This window comes from Felis catus, chromosome C2 (assembly GCF_018350175.1).
Source record: "Felis catus isolate Fca126 chromosome C2, F.catus_Fca126_mat1.0, whole genome shotgun sequence".
Taxonomy (NCBI): Eukaryota; Metazoa; Chordata; class Mammalia; order Carnivora; family Felidae; genus Felis; species Felis catus.
The window spans coordinates 124,236,210-124,252,357 of NC_058376.1; the positions used below are offsets into that span (position 1 = coordinate 124,236,210).

The 16,148-nt window shown below is 38.0% G+C and overlaps 1 protein-coding gene and 1 pseudogene across 3 annotated transcripts in view; both read left to right on the top strand.

Annotated features, from left to right (window-relative positions):
• PIK3CB (phosphatidylinositol-4,5-bisphosphate 3-kinase catalytic subunit beta) overlaps nucleotides 1-16,148 on the top strand; it is a 186,066-nt gene that overhangs the window by 27,788 nt on the left and 142,130 nt on the right. The gene's annotated exons all lie outside the window — the stretch shown is intronic.
• LOC111556415 lies at nucleotides 3,424-3,510 on the top strand (annotated as a pseudogene).

Below are 16,148 nucleotides of genomic sequence, written 5' to 3' on the forward strand. Positions count from 1 at the left end.
CCAGTGAGAAAATAGTAGCAAAGGATATATCTGATAAGGAATATATATAAAGAACACTTTTATAATTCAGTAATACAAACTTAAATAATCTAATTTAAAAGTTGGCAAAAAGTTTGAGTAAACATTTTTCCAAGGAGGTTATACAAATGGCTAATAAGCACATGAGCAATTGCTCAATGTCATTAGTCATTAAGGAAATGCAAATCAAAACATAAGAGATACCACTTTTTAGGGTGGCTATAATGAAAACACGGACAATAACAAGTATAACATGTAGAGTTGGAACCCTCATACGTTGCTGGTTGGATTGTGAAATAGTGCAGCCACTTTGGAAAAATAGTTGTCAATTCCTCAAAAAGTTAAATATAGAATTACTGTGTGACCCAGCAATTCTGCTTGTGGGTATATACTCAAAAGAATTGAAACACATGCCCGTACAAAGACTTGTACATGAATGTTCAAAACATCATTATTTACGATAGCCAAAAAGTAGAAACAACCCAGATGTCCTTCAGCTGATGAATGCGTAATGACACGTAGTTCATCCATACAGTGGAGTAGTATTCAGCCTTAAAGAGGAGTGCAGTTACGTTTATACATGCTCCAACATGGATGAACCTTGAAAACAATGCTAAGCGAAAGAGACCATTCACAAAAGTATTTAATGATTCCATTTATATAAAATGTCCAGAATAGGCAATTCCATGGAGAATTATTTGAAATAATTTCAGACTTAGAGAAAGTTTAAAAAATAACAAAGTTGTATGGATTAAAAGTTATCTTTCCTGGGTGTCTGCCTGGCTCAGTCGGTAGAGTGTGCAACTCTTGATCTCTGGGTCGTGAGTTTGAGCCCCACCTTGGGTGTGGATCTTAGGGGTGCCTGGGTGGCTCACTGGGTTAAGTGTATGACTCTTGATTTTGGCTCAGGTCATGATCTCAGGGTTTTGTGAGTTTGGGCCTCATGTTGGCCTCTTCACTGACCCTGTGGAGCCTGCTTGGGACTCCCCTCTGACCCCCCTCCCTGTCATTTCTCTCTGTCTCTCTCAAAATAAATAAACCTTAAAAAAACCTTAAAGAAAATCTATCTTTCCTCCTTTTCCAGTGGAAGAAACAAACATGTAAATAATAAATGAGAATTATAAGCACTAACAAGAATTATGAAGGTAATAAAGTGGTATAAAATGACCCAGGTTGTAGCTTAACTGTGGCAGTCCACAGAAAGCTTCTTAGAAGAGGTAATTTTTGGTTGAGACATGAATGTTAGAAGGTCGCAGATAACCAGGGGCAGAACATTTGAAGCTGAAAGCACAGCAAGTATAAAAGCACAAAGTAAGGAACAAATTATGGGAGGAACAGAAAGCAAACCAGTGTAATTAAAGAGTAGTGAATGAGGAAGAGAGTGGAAGCTGAGGTCAGAGGTTGACAGATATCAGATCATATAGGGTCTCTGCAGGTTATAGGTGCAACTCAGGTAGGCTTACAATGGGATGTTTTTGAAAGGTTTTAAACAAGGAATTGGAGTTACCTGATTCATGGTCTATGAAGTACATTTTGGGTTGCTTTGGCACAGATGAACTGTAGAGAGGCTAGAGTAGAGGCAGAGAGACTGATTAGGAGGGTGTTGGAGCAAAACAGCCAAGAAGTATTGATGAGGACTTAGACAGGGACTGTGTCGGGAACAATGGAAGTGTTGAATTTGGTGTGTTTTAGAGGTAGAGCCAGTTTTTTTGATTGTTTCTGTTTGTGTCTGAGATGGTGGATGCAGAACAGGAGGATGTCATTAGTTTACATTTTTGCATTGTGAAAATATTGAAAACAATATAAATACCCATAAACAGTGGTACATCCACACAGTGGAGTGCAGTGCACTTGTAAGAAAAGAGTGAGGAAGAGCCCTGTGAACTGATACAAAGTTATTTCCAGGGCCTACTGTTAATGGAAAAAAGTGCAAAAGCATAACTATAATGTGTTAGCCTTTTATGTAAGAAAAGAAGGAAACAGGAATATAAATATGTATTTGCACATAGGTGCCAAAATAAATACAAGAAGGATAAGCCAGAAACTACTGAGATTGGTTTCTTACAGGATTTGGGTGAAAACGGTGTAGAAGGGATGAAGGGGAAGAGAATGGAAGTAGTAGGGATAGAGAGAGGGATGCTTTTGTGAGAGTATCTTTTTGTGTTAAGTCTGAGTTTTAGAACTATATGAATGTTTAACATAATGAAAAACAAATACATAAAATCTATCTGGGTGGAAAGAAAACAGCCCAAGTGAGATAAAGACACAAACAAATGAACCTAACTGGATTTTTCTAGTAAGTAACAACCACATTGAAAGGGAAAAAGAATAAAAACTAAACCAGTTAACTACACAGAATTTTGACTATACACCGCAAGCTCAAAACAAAAAAATTTCTAAACAAATACTGAACTGTTGTCAGTAGAATTGTTTTTCACAGTGGTTTGAATTAAGAATTCTGTAACTACTTTACATATTTTAGGATTGAATGTGTTTACCAATATGTTGAAGATAAAGAGATTTATCACTGTGGTAAAGGGAATTGTAGGGGCACCTGGATGGCTCAGTTGGTTAAGTGCCTGACTTTGGCCCAGGTCATGATCTCACATTTTGTGGGTTCAAGACCCTCATCAGGCTCTGTACTGACAGTTTAGAGCCTGGACCCTGCATCCGATTCTGTGTCTCCTTCTCTCTCTGCCCTTCCCCTGCTTGTGCTCTTTCTCTCTGTCTCAAGAATAAATAAATATTAAAAAAAATTAAAGGGGTGCCTGGATGGCTCAGCTGGTTAAGTATCCAACGGCTTAGGTCACGATCTCATGGTTTGTGGGTTCGAGCCCCGCATCAGGCTCTGGGCTGTCAGTTCAGAGCCTGGAGGTTGGAGGTTGGTTTGGATTCTGTGTTTTCCTCTCTGCCCTTCCCCCATTCATGCTCTCTCAAAAAAATGAATAAACATTAAAAAAATAAAAAAATTAAAAAGGGAATTGTAAATATGGATTGAACGATGTTGTGTTAGATTGGAATTTGAGATATCAGTATAAAATTACTAGTCTTTTTAGATAGAGACAGAGATAAATAGAAATGTGTGTATCCATGGTTCAGTATACATCCATGTATTTCCTAGTTATGTTTACTGTTCCTTAACATTCTCTGACAGAAAACAGAAAGCTTTACTGAATTCCTGGATTTGGCAGACAGTTTCATGGTTAACTAGGAAGTTTTTAACAGGCATCCTTACCATTATTTGATAAAATTTGGAAACCCGTTCTGAATTATAGGCACCTGCCATACAGTTCTTGGTTATATATGAATAGTTGATTATTTTGTTCTCTGCTTTCTTTTCATCAGGCCACTTGGGACAGCCCATATGGGAAAGCTCATACAAGTCAGTGTTGAAGACACAATGTGGTGCTTGCTTCAGCAGCACATATACTAAGATTAGCATGGCCCCTGCACAAGGATGACACGCAAATTCGTGAAGGGTTCCATATTAAAAACAAAAAACAAAAAAGACAATGTGGAGGAATACTTGATCCCTATAATCCTATCTACCTTCTTAGAAGATACTATACATCCTTGTTTTTTGTCATTATATCATTTCTTAAAAACAAAACATGAACCGGGGCGCCTGGGTGGCGCAGTCGGTTAAGTGTCCGACTTCAGCCAGGTCACGATCTCGCGGTCCGTGAGTTCGAGCCCCGCGTCGGGCTCTGGGCTGATGGCTCAGAGCCTGGAGCCTGTTTCCGATTCTGTGTCTCCCTCTCTCTCTGCCCCTCGCCCGTTCATGCTCTGTCTCTCTCTGTCCCAAAAATAAATAAACGTTGAAAAAAAAAAATTAAAAAAAAAACAAAAAAAAACAAAACATGAACAAAAGGTCATAAAAATTTAGCACTTCATCAACTATTATCCTTTAATAGACACACATTTTTAACATAGCTTTATGCAACATTCTTGAAGTGATTGAGATAATATTTTCAGTTGTTTTATATTAGCCTAGAATATTAATAGATATCAGTAAGGGAAAGTGTTATTGGAGTTGCTGTTTCTTTCATAGCAGGGACTGAATGAAGTAAAATGCCTTTGGGGCTAAGAGAACATTAAGTGGAATTTCCTCCATGCTCACAATTTGTCTACATGTGTAGTTTCTTTAATTCAGTCACTGAACATTTTTGATTACCTGCCATTTGTAAAGGCACTTTGCTGAGTACTTGGGTTATAATATGAGTATGACTGTCTCCTTTTCCTGAGGGATCCATAGTCCAGAAGGGAAGATAAGCAAACTCATATTTGCAATGCACTGTGATAAATGAGACACACACAGGTCACAGCAGGATCCCATGGATGGGAGTGAGTCTTGGGGGATTAGGAAAGGCTCTAGAGAAGAAGTCACCTCAACTGACGTAGGTACATAGGAGTTGGCCTGATGGACAGGGTGCTGGAATGAGCAGCATTTGCATAGATACCATACTATTTTGCATTTTAGGTAAATGAGAGGTGGATGATAAACTCATTAGGGAGGATAATCCAGGATATGGGTTATCTCATTGTTTTAGTTTGAGGAGGAGATATTATTGGTTGGCAAACTCTGGATGCCTTCATTTTGTAGGTTCCCTTATTTATTAGACCATGACTTGGTTGTTAGGGTGAATTCCTGGTGAATAGAAAAGTCTAACCTGTGGACTCATAGAGAAGAAGGAGAATCCTTAGGTGAGGCTTTTGTTCTGAAGTGACTGGAGAAATAATACACACACACACACACACACACACACACACACACACACACACACACATCAAAACTACTAAGGGAGAAGAGGTTGACCCTGAACCCGAGCGAAGGAAAACAGAATTACAGAGAAAATATCTTTTCTCTAGAAGACTAGTGTTAGAGATCTTGGGCTGATGGCTTAAGCCAAATGGACGTGGTCATACTACAGACTTCAGTGAGATAGATGGGCATTGCTGGGATCTTGGTTATAGAAATGGTAAAAAAAAAAAAAAACCAAGCATGGTTCCTGTCACCATGTGTGTATATTGATAGTATTTGGACCCTTTTTGGCTTATTAATTTACTGATCTATTTAGTAGTAATGGATTCCCATGGGATTGAAAACTTTTTAAACATAGAAAAGTTAAACAATGTAAACCTTCCCACCCCTAGCCCTCAGCCACCCTGTTCCTGTTCACCCCATTCCTCCAGTGTGCTTATCCCACCCAGGGAACTATTTATTAGTTTACGTATCCTTCTAGAGTTTCTTTATATTAATAAAAACACAGATTCTTATTTCTTTCCCCTCCAAAACCCTTATTTCTTTACCCTCCAAAACCCAGCAATTCCAAAGCCAGCATATTATACCTATTGTTTTACAAATTGGTCTTCCCACCCTTCCCTTTACACATTGTGTTTATTACTAAACAATGGAAATCTTCATAGAAGATCTTTCCAAAGAGTATGTACAGTTTTGTTTTTTAATTTGTATGGTTTCCTTTTGGATCATTTAGCCAGTTCTCTCTTGGTAGACATTTTAGTTCTAGTTTTTTATTATTGTAACAGTGTTGCAGTGAATTACCTTGTACATGTCATTTTGCCCATGAGCAAGTATATAATTATGGAATAAAAATTCAGATGTGATATTACTAATCAAGGACCATATATCTTTGTAATTTTGATAGATATTGCCAAAATGCCCTTATGTTTGGACCCAGACTCTCCCACTGATTATAAGGGATTATGAGAAATGTGTATTTCTCTCCACCAAGCTTTCTTACATTTGTTTGGCATATAACTTTATATAAGTTTAAGGTGTACAGTGTGATGATTTGACATGTGTATATATTGCAGAATATTCACCACTATAATGCTAGTTATACACCTTTCACATAATTCACATAATTACCATTTGGTTGTTGTTATGGTGGATAATGTACATTTCTTCACAGCCTTGCCAGGAAAGTACCTTAAAACAGGGAGTTTTGCTAAACTGATAGATGGAAAATGGTGTCTCAGGGTAGTTTTGTTTTATTTCTCTCTTTCTCTACTTATTTGTAAGTAAGCTCTGTGCCCAACGTGGGACGCAAAGTTAGGATCCTGAAATCAAGAGTCATGGGCTCTACAGACTTAGCCAGCCAGATGCCCTTCAGTGTAGTTTTAATTTGCATTTTTAAAATGTTTATTTGTGTGTGTGTGTGTGTTTGAGAGAGAGAGAGAGAGAGAGAGAGAGAGAGAGAGAGAGAGAGAGAGAGAAAGTCAGAGAGAGAGAGAAAGTCAGTTATCAAGCACAAGCAGGAGAGGGGCAGAGAGAGAGGGGGGCAGGGAATCCAAAGCAGGCTGCTTGCTGACTGCAGAGAAGCCTGATGTGGGGCTTGAACTCATGAACAGTGACATCATGATCTGAGCCAAAGTCCGACATGTAACAGACTGAGCCACCCAGGTGCCCCTGATTTGCATTTTTATAATGAATGAGATTAAGAGTCTGTTCATATTAAGGCTTCTTTTTTAAGTTTATTTATTTTGAGAGAGAGAATGTTCATGTGTGCACATGGGGTAGAGGGGCGGAGAGAGAGTGACAGAGAGAGAGAGAGAGAGAGAGAGAGAGAGAGAGAGAGACCCAAGCAGGTTCCATGCTCAGTGCAGAGCCGGATGTGGGGCTTGAACTCATGAACCCATGAGATCATGACTTGAGCCAAAACCAAGAGTCAGACACTTAACCAACTGAGCCAGTCAGGCGCCCCTGCTATTAAGACTTAAAAAAAAATTTTTTTTTCTGCGAGCTTTCCTTAACTATTTCATGATTTTTATTTTATTTTTTTGTATTTTTTGTATTTTTTGTATTTTTTTTTCAGTTTTTATTATTTATTTATTTATTTTAATATATGAAATTTATTGTCAAATTGGTTTCCATACAACACCCAGTGCTCATCCCAAAATATGCCCTCTTCAATACCCATTACCCACCCTCCCATCCATCCCACCCCCCATCAGCCCTCAGTTTGTTCTCATTTTTTTTGTTTGTTTTTTTTTAATATATGAAATTTATTGTCAAATTGGTTTCCATACAACACCCAGTGCTCATCCCAAAAGGTGCCCTCCTCAATACCCATCACCCACCCCCCCCTCCCTCCCACCCCCCATCAACCCTCAGTTTGTTCTCAGTTTTTAACCATCTCTTATGCTTTGGCTCTCTCCCACTCTAACCTCTTTTTTTTTTTCCCCCTTCCCCTCCCCCATGGGTTTCTGTCAAGTTTCTCAGGATCCACATAAGAGTGAAACCATATGGTACCTGTCTTTCTCTGTATGGCTTATTTCACTTAGCATAACACTCTCCAGTTTCATTCATGTTGCTACAAAGGGCCATATTTCATTCTTTCTCATTGCCATGTACTACTCCATTGTGTATATAAACCACAATTTCTTTATCCATTCATCAGGTGATGGACATTTAGGCTCTTTCCATAATTTGGCTATTGTTGAGAGTGCTGCTATAAACATTGGGGTACAAGTGCCCCATGCATCAGTACTCCTGAATCTCTTGGGTAAATTCCTAGCAGTGCTACTGCTGGGTCATAGGGTAGGTCTATTTTTAATTTTCTGAGGAACCTCCACACTGTTTCCCAGAGTGGCTACACCAGTTTGCCTTCCCACCAACAGTGCAAGAGGGTTCCCGTTTCTCCACATCCTCTCCAGCATCTATAGTCTCCTGATTTGTTCATTTTGGCCACTCTGACTGGCGTGAGGTGATATCTGAGTGTGGTTTTGATTTGTATTTCCCTGATGAGGAGCGACGTTGGGCATCTTTTATGTGCCTGTTGGCCATCCGGATGTCTTCTTTAGAGAAGTGTCTATTCGTGTTTTCTGCCCATTTCTTCACTGGATTATTTGTTTTTTGGGTGTGGAGTTTGGTGAGCTCTTTATAGATTTTGGATACTAGCCCTTTGTCCGATATGTCATTTGCAAATATCTTTTCCCATTCCGTTGGTTGCCTTTTAGTTTTGTTGATTGTTTCCTTTGCTGTGCAGAAGCTTTATCTTCATGAGGTCCCAATAATTCATTTTTGCTTTTACTTCCCTTGCCTTTGGGATGTGTCCAGTAAGAAATTGCTGTGGCTGAGGTCAAAGAGGTCTTTTCCTGCTTTCTCCTCTAGGGTTTTGATGGTTTCCTGTCTCACATTCAGGTCCTTTATCCATTTTGAGTTTATTTTTGTGAATGGTGTGAGAAAGTGGTCTAGTTTCAACCTTCTGCATGTTGCTGTCCGGTTCTCCCAGCACCATTTATTAAAGAGACTGTCTTTTTTCCATTGGATATTCTTTTCTGCTTTGTCAAAGATTAGTTGGCCATACTTTTGTGGGTCTAGTTCTGGGGTTTCTATTCTATTCCATTGGTCTTTGTGTCTGTTTTTGTGCCAATACCATGCTGTCTTGATGATTACAGCTTTGTAGTAAAGGCTAAAGTCTGGGATTGTGATGCCTCCTGCTTTGGTCTTTTTCTTCAATATTACTTTGGCTATTCGGGGCCTTTTGTGGTTCCATACAAATTTTAGGATTGCTTGCTCAAGCTTTGAGAAGAATGCTGGTGCAATTTTGATTGGGATTGCATTGAATGTGTAGATAGCTTTGGGTAGTGTTGACATTTTAACAATATTTATTCTTCCAACCCATGAGCACGGAATGTTTTTCCATTTCTTTATATCTTCTTCAGTTTCCTTCATAAGCTTTCTATAGTTTCAGCATACAGATCTTTTACATCTTTGGTTAGATTTATTCCTAGGTATTTCATGCTTCTTGGTGCAATTGTGAATGGGATCAGTTTCTTTATTTGTCTTTCTGTTGCTTCATTATTAGTGTATAAGAATGCAACTGATTTCTGTACATTGATTTTATATCCTGCAACTTTGCTGAATTCCTGTATCAGTTCTAGCAGACTTTTGGTGGAGTCTGTCCGATTTTCCGTGTATAATATCATGTCATCTGCAAAAAGTGAAAGCTTAACTTCATCTTTGCCAATTTTGATGCCTTTGATTTCCTTTTGTTGTCTGATTGCTGATGCTAGAACTTCCAACACTATGTTAAACAACAGTGGTGAGAGTGGACATCCCTGTCGTGTACCTGATCTCAGGGAGAAAGCTCTCAATTTTTCCCCATTGCGGATGATGTTAGCTGTGGGCTTTTCATAAATGGCTTTTATGATGTTTAAGTATGTTTGTATTTTTTTTTAAACATTTATTTAGTTTTGAGAGACAGAGAGAGAATGTGTGTGTGGGACAGTGTGTGTGTGCCCACAGTGTGTGTGTGTGGGCAGAGAAAAGGAAACACAAAATCTGAAGCAGGTTCCAGGCTCTGAGCAAGCTGTCAGCACAGAGCCTGAAGCGGGGCTTGAACCCATGAACCATGAGATCATGACCTGAGCCACCCAGGTGCCCCTCATGAATTTTTTTTTTTTTTTTTAAAGTAGGCTTCACAGCCAGCATGGAGTCCAAGGCAGCGTTTGAACTCATGACCCTTGAAATCAAGACAGGAGCTGAGATCAAGAGTCAGATGTTAACTGCCTGAGTCACTTAGGCACCCCTTTCATGGAGTTTTGAAGCAGAAATGACATTATCTTCATTTATACTTTTTTTTTCTTTCCTAGTTCAAGTATAACATGTACAACAATCCTAAGGGTATAGTGAGACAGATTTTTATAAGCTTCTGACACTCATTCTGAGGGTTTTGGTTATTATTATTATTATTTTTTAAGTTTTCTTTATTTAAGTAATCTCTGCATCTACCGTGGGGCTTGAACTCATGACCCTGAGCTTAAGAGTGGCATGCTTTTTCGACTGAGGCAGCAAGGCACCCTGGTCTTGGTGATCTTTTACCAGAAGGTATCAACAGAGATTTCAGACCACAGCCAGGATATTTATTTTTCTTCAGATGGTCCTTACATGGTTTGTATACTAATATATTAAAGTTGTAATTGTCTCATTAGGCTGTCAGGAAAAAGACTCAAGTTCACATGAACTGCCAATGACCTATAGATGAAACCTGCTGCCTGATAGTGCCTGTAATGTGTATTTTGATATCAGAGGAGTTACAAAGTGAAAAAAAACTTTACTTCATCTGAAAATGATGAAATGTGTTAGATGGTGGCAGATTGTTTTCCTAAGAGGTTATATTAATTTATACTGTCACTAGGAAAGTAAAATATTTTGGCTGTTCTGTATTTTCATAAGCAGTTGATACTGTCAGACCTTTTTGTCAGTCTGGCACATGTGAAAGAGTGGTACACTGTGCTTTTTTTTCTCCTTTTAACTTTTTCCAATGGAGTATAACACATAAAAGGCAAAAAAATCATTATGACTTATCACAAAGTAAAAACAGATCCTTGTGACCATCACCGAGAAGTATAGCATTGCCAGCAATCCAGAAACTCTCCTAATGCACACCGATCCTGTCACCATCCCCCACCAACCATAACTAGTGCTTACTTCTTTCCCAGAGGTAATTGCTGTTCTGACAGCTAACACCATAGATTAGTTCTGCTTGGTTTTGAACGTTGTATACCTGGAATCATGCAGTGGAGTGCCTTTGTGTCTGGTCTTCTTTTCAGCAATATGCTTATTACATTTATCCATGTTATCTGTAGCTAAGTGTAGCTTAATAATAAGATGGACAAAGCCATATATATTCTCATTCTTAGTATGTGTAAAACAGTGGTTCCTATTGTGTGTGTTAGAGGCACACTTCTGTTTTTTATTGAGGGATTTGCAAATTATATTTGTTGCTGAAATATCTTTTTGTAATTCAGATAGTCACATCTAAATTAATTAAAAAATATATGTAGGTCTGGTATTTGAATCTTTTTTCTGAATTATTTATTTTTATGGTATGTGATAGATTTCTGTGGTTCAGAAATAAAAAGTATAAAAAGGTAAAGTCTCCCACCTCTATTCCCAACTGTATGTGAGTAGTTCATATCCACCCCTAACATCTCACTCTGCCTAGGAAACTGGTATTACTACCTTCTTGTGTGATCTTTCGGCGTGTCTTAATGAATATAGATTTTTTTTAAGTTTATTTATTTATTTTGAGAGACAGAGCAAGCAGGGGAGGGGCAAAGAGACAGGGAGAGAGAGAATCCCAAGCAGCTTTGTGCTGTCAGCATGGAGCTAAATGTGGGGTTCAAACTCATGAACCATGGTATCGTGACCTGAACTGAAACCAAGAGTTGGATGCTTAACCGACTGAGCCACCCAGGTGCCCCTGAATATAGATTTTTATTTCTTTCTATTTTTATTCCTCTACCAAAAGCACATTATAGTAACTACCCTGTACTTTATTGTTAATTTTTTGCTTAACATCTTGCATATTTTTATTTATAAAAATTTTTAAGTTTATTTATTTTGAGAGAGAGAGTGAGTGGGAAAGGGGCAGAGAGAGAGGGAGAGAGAGACGATCCTAAGCAGGCTCTGCACTGTCAGCACAGAGCCTGACATGGGACTCAAACCCACGAACTGTGAGATTATGACCTGAGCCAAAACCACGAGTCAGATGTTTAACTTACTGAGCCACTCAGAAGCCCGGAACATCTTGCGTATTTTTATATCAGTCCTTTTTTATAAAGCTCTCGAGTGTTCGTTTTCCTTGCAATATAGTGTTCCATTGTGAAAATATATTGTAGTTTATTCATTCTCTTTTGGGTTTATAGTTTCTGGCTATTTTTAGAGGTGTTTTTTTTTTAATGTTTATTTTTGAGACACACACACACACACACACACACACAGTGCAAGTGGGGAGGGGCAGAGAGAGGGAGACACAGAATTCAAAGCAGGCTCTGAGCTGTCAGCACAGACAGCTGATGTGGGGCTCAAACCCATGAACCCAGGCACCCCAGTTTTTGGCTATTTTGAATAATAATGCTGTGAACATTCTAGTAAATATCTTTTGGTGAAATGTGTGCACATTTCTTTTTGATGTATGTCTAGGGTGGAACCCCCTGTCATAGGTATGTGAATTTCCATTGCTCCACATCCTCAGCCTCCAGCTTAGGTAGGCTTAGTTTCTTTAAATTTTACCTATTTTGGTGGGTTCACAGTGTTATTTTATTGTGGTTTTAATTTTTATTCTTTAATGAGAATGTCCATTTTTTCCCTATGCTTATTGGCTATATTGTTTTTTTGAAAAACTTTATTTAAAAAATACCCAGAAAAAAAATATATATAATCTCCATTTGTTAAACAGAAAGAAAGAAAAACAGACAAACTCCTGTACTAGCAGTCTTAATCTGGTCCTTTCTTGGGTGGTAGGTATCAAAGAATTGACCGTTCTAATTGTGTTTTGTAAAACAAAAACAAAAGTAGAGGAAATTCACGTTCCTTTGATGTAGGGCTAGGACTTTGTGGTAGTATATGAGGAATACTCTGAATTCAGTAGGAAGAGGAGGAAGAGGAGAGAGATGAATGTATATCATGAAGTGATTTTGAATTTACATGGCTTTGCTTGCTTATTTGTGGGTGGAGACTGGAAGGTTGAAATCATTGTTAAGTAGTTTAGCTGGCTCCTAAATTATAACTAGCATGATTGAAGCATAGTGTTGATTTTGTTTTTGTAGAAAAGTACTTACTAACATTTTTTAAGGGGCACCTGGGTGGCTCAGTTGGTTGGGCGTCTGGCTTCGGCTCAGGTTGTGATCTTGCGGTTCATGAGTTCAAGCCCGATGCCAGCCTCTGTGCTGACAGCTTGGGCCTAGAGCTTACTTTGGATTCTGTGTCTCCCTCTGTCTGCCCCTCCCCTGCTTGCCCTCTGTCTCTAGCTCTGTCTCAAAAGTAAATAAACATTAAAATTTTTCTTTTATTTGTTATGAGAGAGAGAGTGAGCACACATGACCACGAATGGGGAGGGGCAGAGAGAGAAAGAGAGAATTCCAGGCACACTCTGCATGGACAGTGCAGAGCCCCACTTGGGGCTTGGACCCATGAACCATGAGATCATGACCTGAGCTGGAGTCATGAGTCAGCCACTTAACTGACTGAGCCACCCAGGCACCCCAAAAAGTATTTTTACTTGAACGAGACTAGAGATAGAATGTGTATAGGGGTTTTGGTTTGGCCAAAACCAAAGAATGGCCACATAGGCCATTCTTAGTGCTTAGTAAGCTTTTGAAATCCACCCCTCCCACCTGTCTTTTTAAAGTTTAAGGGATATTTATTGTTTGTCCAGAATTTTTCCCTTTCTTTTCATAATAAAGTTGTGAGAGTGAATCTTTATGTGTAAGGTTATTCATGTGTATCCCTTCATGTGTAAGGGATATTTATTGTTTGTCCAGAATCTTTCCCTTTCTTTTCATAATAAAGTTGTGAGAGTGAATCTTCATGTGTAAGGTTATTAATAACATTATTTTTACCTAAAGCTTATTACTAGGAATTTTAATAATACATTTTATTGAATTGTGTGTTTGAATAAATCAGAGTAATTTTGTTGACTGTTCAAGAAGAGTAAGCAGTATACTTACATTCATTATTAGCCTATATTGTGTCAAACTGGTTATTTAAAAAATTTTTTTTCTTAACGTTTATTCATTTTTGATAGAGACAGAGTATGAGTGGGGGTGGGGCAGAGAGAGAGGGAAGCACAGAGTCTGAAGCACACTCCAGGCTCTGAGCTGTCAGCACAGACCCCAACACAGGGCTTGAACCTATGATAATGACCTGAGCCAAAGTTGGATGCTTAACCGACTGAGCCACCCACGTGTCCCTCAAATTGTTTTTTTTTTTTTTTTTTTTGGTGGCATTTGATACATATCTTTTTTCATATTTTCAAAAGACATCATGTTTTAGAGCAGTTTTAGGTCACAGTAGAATTGAGTAGAAAGTACAGAGAGTTCTCATATATCCCTGTCCCCACATGCATAGCCTCCCTACCAACATCCTGAACTAGCAAATTGGTTTATTGTTTTTGTTTTTTGCAAATTGCTTTTTTTTTTTTTTTTTTACTTAATCGATCCCTTACTTTTGGAAAAGTAAGCAGCTTGATGTATTTTGACATTATTCTAAAGTTTTATAACATTCTTCTCATTGAAAAAAGAATCTTATGGACCTTAATTACAAAAAGAAAGAAACCAAGAGTAGAATTCAATTACTTGCTTCCTAACAATTTTATTTTGAAGATACAAAATGAAAAAGATTTTCAACCTGTATAGCAACAATTCTGCTGTCCTTTGATTCCTACTAATTTTATGAAACTTTAAGATTTTTCTCCCTTTTAAATATTTAAATGTAAAATATTCTAATCAGATGCATGGAATTTGTATTAAAATTTTTGACTTGATGTATTGCTGACAAGATGTAAATAGTTCCAAGCTTTGTGCTCTAATCCAGTTTGAGTGGGCTTGCCCAGAAGTAAATTAAATGATGTGATTAGGATGCTACTATCAGTAAAGGTCATAAAGTCCTTTAAGATTTTATTAGTGAAGAATGGGACTTAATGGCTGAGAGTAGAGGGTTGTGAGCTCACTGATCATTGGAAAGCACCCATGGTTTTGGACTCATGGGAAGGCAAAGCCATAAAACTTTGTGAAGACTATAGGATTTTCTCAATGAGACGGAAGCATCAACTTAAAAAAGATTGATAGTTGTAAACACGTTAAAATTAATGTTCACCTAAAGACACCATAAAGAAAAGGAAAAGATAAACTAAACTTAGAAAACAATTATTGCAAACTTGGAAGAAAATAGTTGTCATGTATATAATAGAAAATTAGTGTCCTAAACAGGGCTACTTCATGGGTAGACAACCTGTTCAGTCACACAGGGCCTCACACTTATTTTAATACTAAACTATCACTGTTTTATAATTCATAATTTTTTAATAATGGCCCTGCTTTTTAATTTTGGAATGGGCCCTGCAAATTATGTAATTAATCCTGGTCCTGAATATATAAAGCCTACTAACTAATAAGAAAAAGACAACCCAATAAAAATGGCCAAAAACTGTGAACAAAGGAATGCAGAAAGGAACATAGATACTTAGTAAACATTTGAAGGGCGCCTGGGTGACTCAGTCAAACATCTGACTCTTGATTTCGGCTTAGGTCATGCATGATCTCATGTCTTCATGTGTTCGAGCCCCACTTCGGGCACTGTGCTGACAGCACAGAGCCTGCTTGGGAATCTCTCTCCTCTCTCTGCCTCTCCCCTCCTCTTGCTGTCTGTCTCTCTCTCAAAGATAAAACAAAACAAAACAAAAAAACATTAAAACTTGTGAAAAGGTCTTACATCTCATCAAGTAATACAAACAAATCACAGTAAGGTTGTATATGTTCTGTACTGCCACCAATTAAGAAATCTCACTTTACCAGGTATTGGCAAGGATTGTGTCATCAATTTACATGCTGCTGGTGAGTTGGTAGAGTGAGTTGCAAGACAACTTGGTGTTTTGGTAAAGTTGGGAATTTGCATATCCTTTAACCCATCAATTCTACTTCTAGGTTTGAAGCATACCCTAAAGAAATTCTTGTTCATTTGCCCCTGGAGACCTGTGTAATAATGTTAATAAGAGCAAAAAAACTGTAAACCATTTAAATGCCTGAAAACAGAATGGATAAATATACTATAGCTATTTATGTAGTGGAATACTATAGAGCAATTAAAAAGTAACATGGATAAAGCTTAGAAAAATATTTGAGTGACAAAATTCAAGTCCCTGAAAATTCCATACAGTATATGAATTTATCAAGCTGAAAAAGGGAGCCAGGGACACAAACCTAAACAAAACATTGTTTAGGGATATATACATATGGGACAAAGTTATTTTTTAAAGCGTAATGGAATAATTATTCAAGATAAAGGTGGGGATGAGAGGAGTATGTACATAGATGTGATGTTATTGCTCTTCTGTGGGATGGTGATTTACGGTGTTCATCTTATGTTTGCTTGCATGCATCTTTCCATATATTTTGTGTATGTCAGATATTAAAGGAGAAAAGGGGAGAAATGAAATAAGCTATAGTTGGCAGCTTATGGTGTAGACAGAGGGATAGGTTGAGAAGTAGAAAGAAAATTAGCATGTTACAGAAATAAGGTTTCAAGAAAGAGGTGATCTAAATGAGAAAACTTAGATAGTTGTATAGGATGTCCACTTAAGTCCCTTCTGTCTCTAATAGGA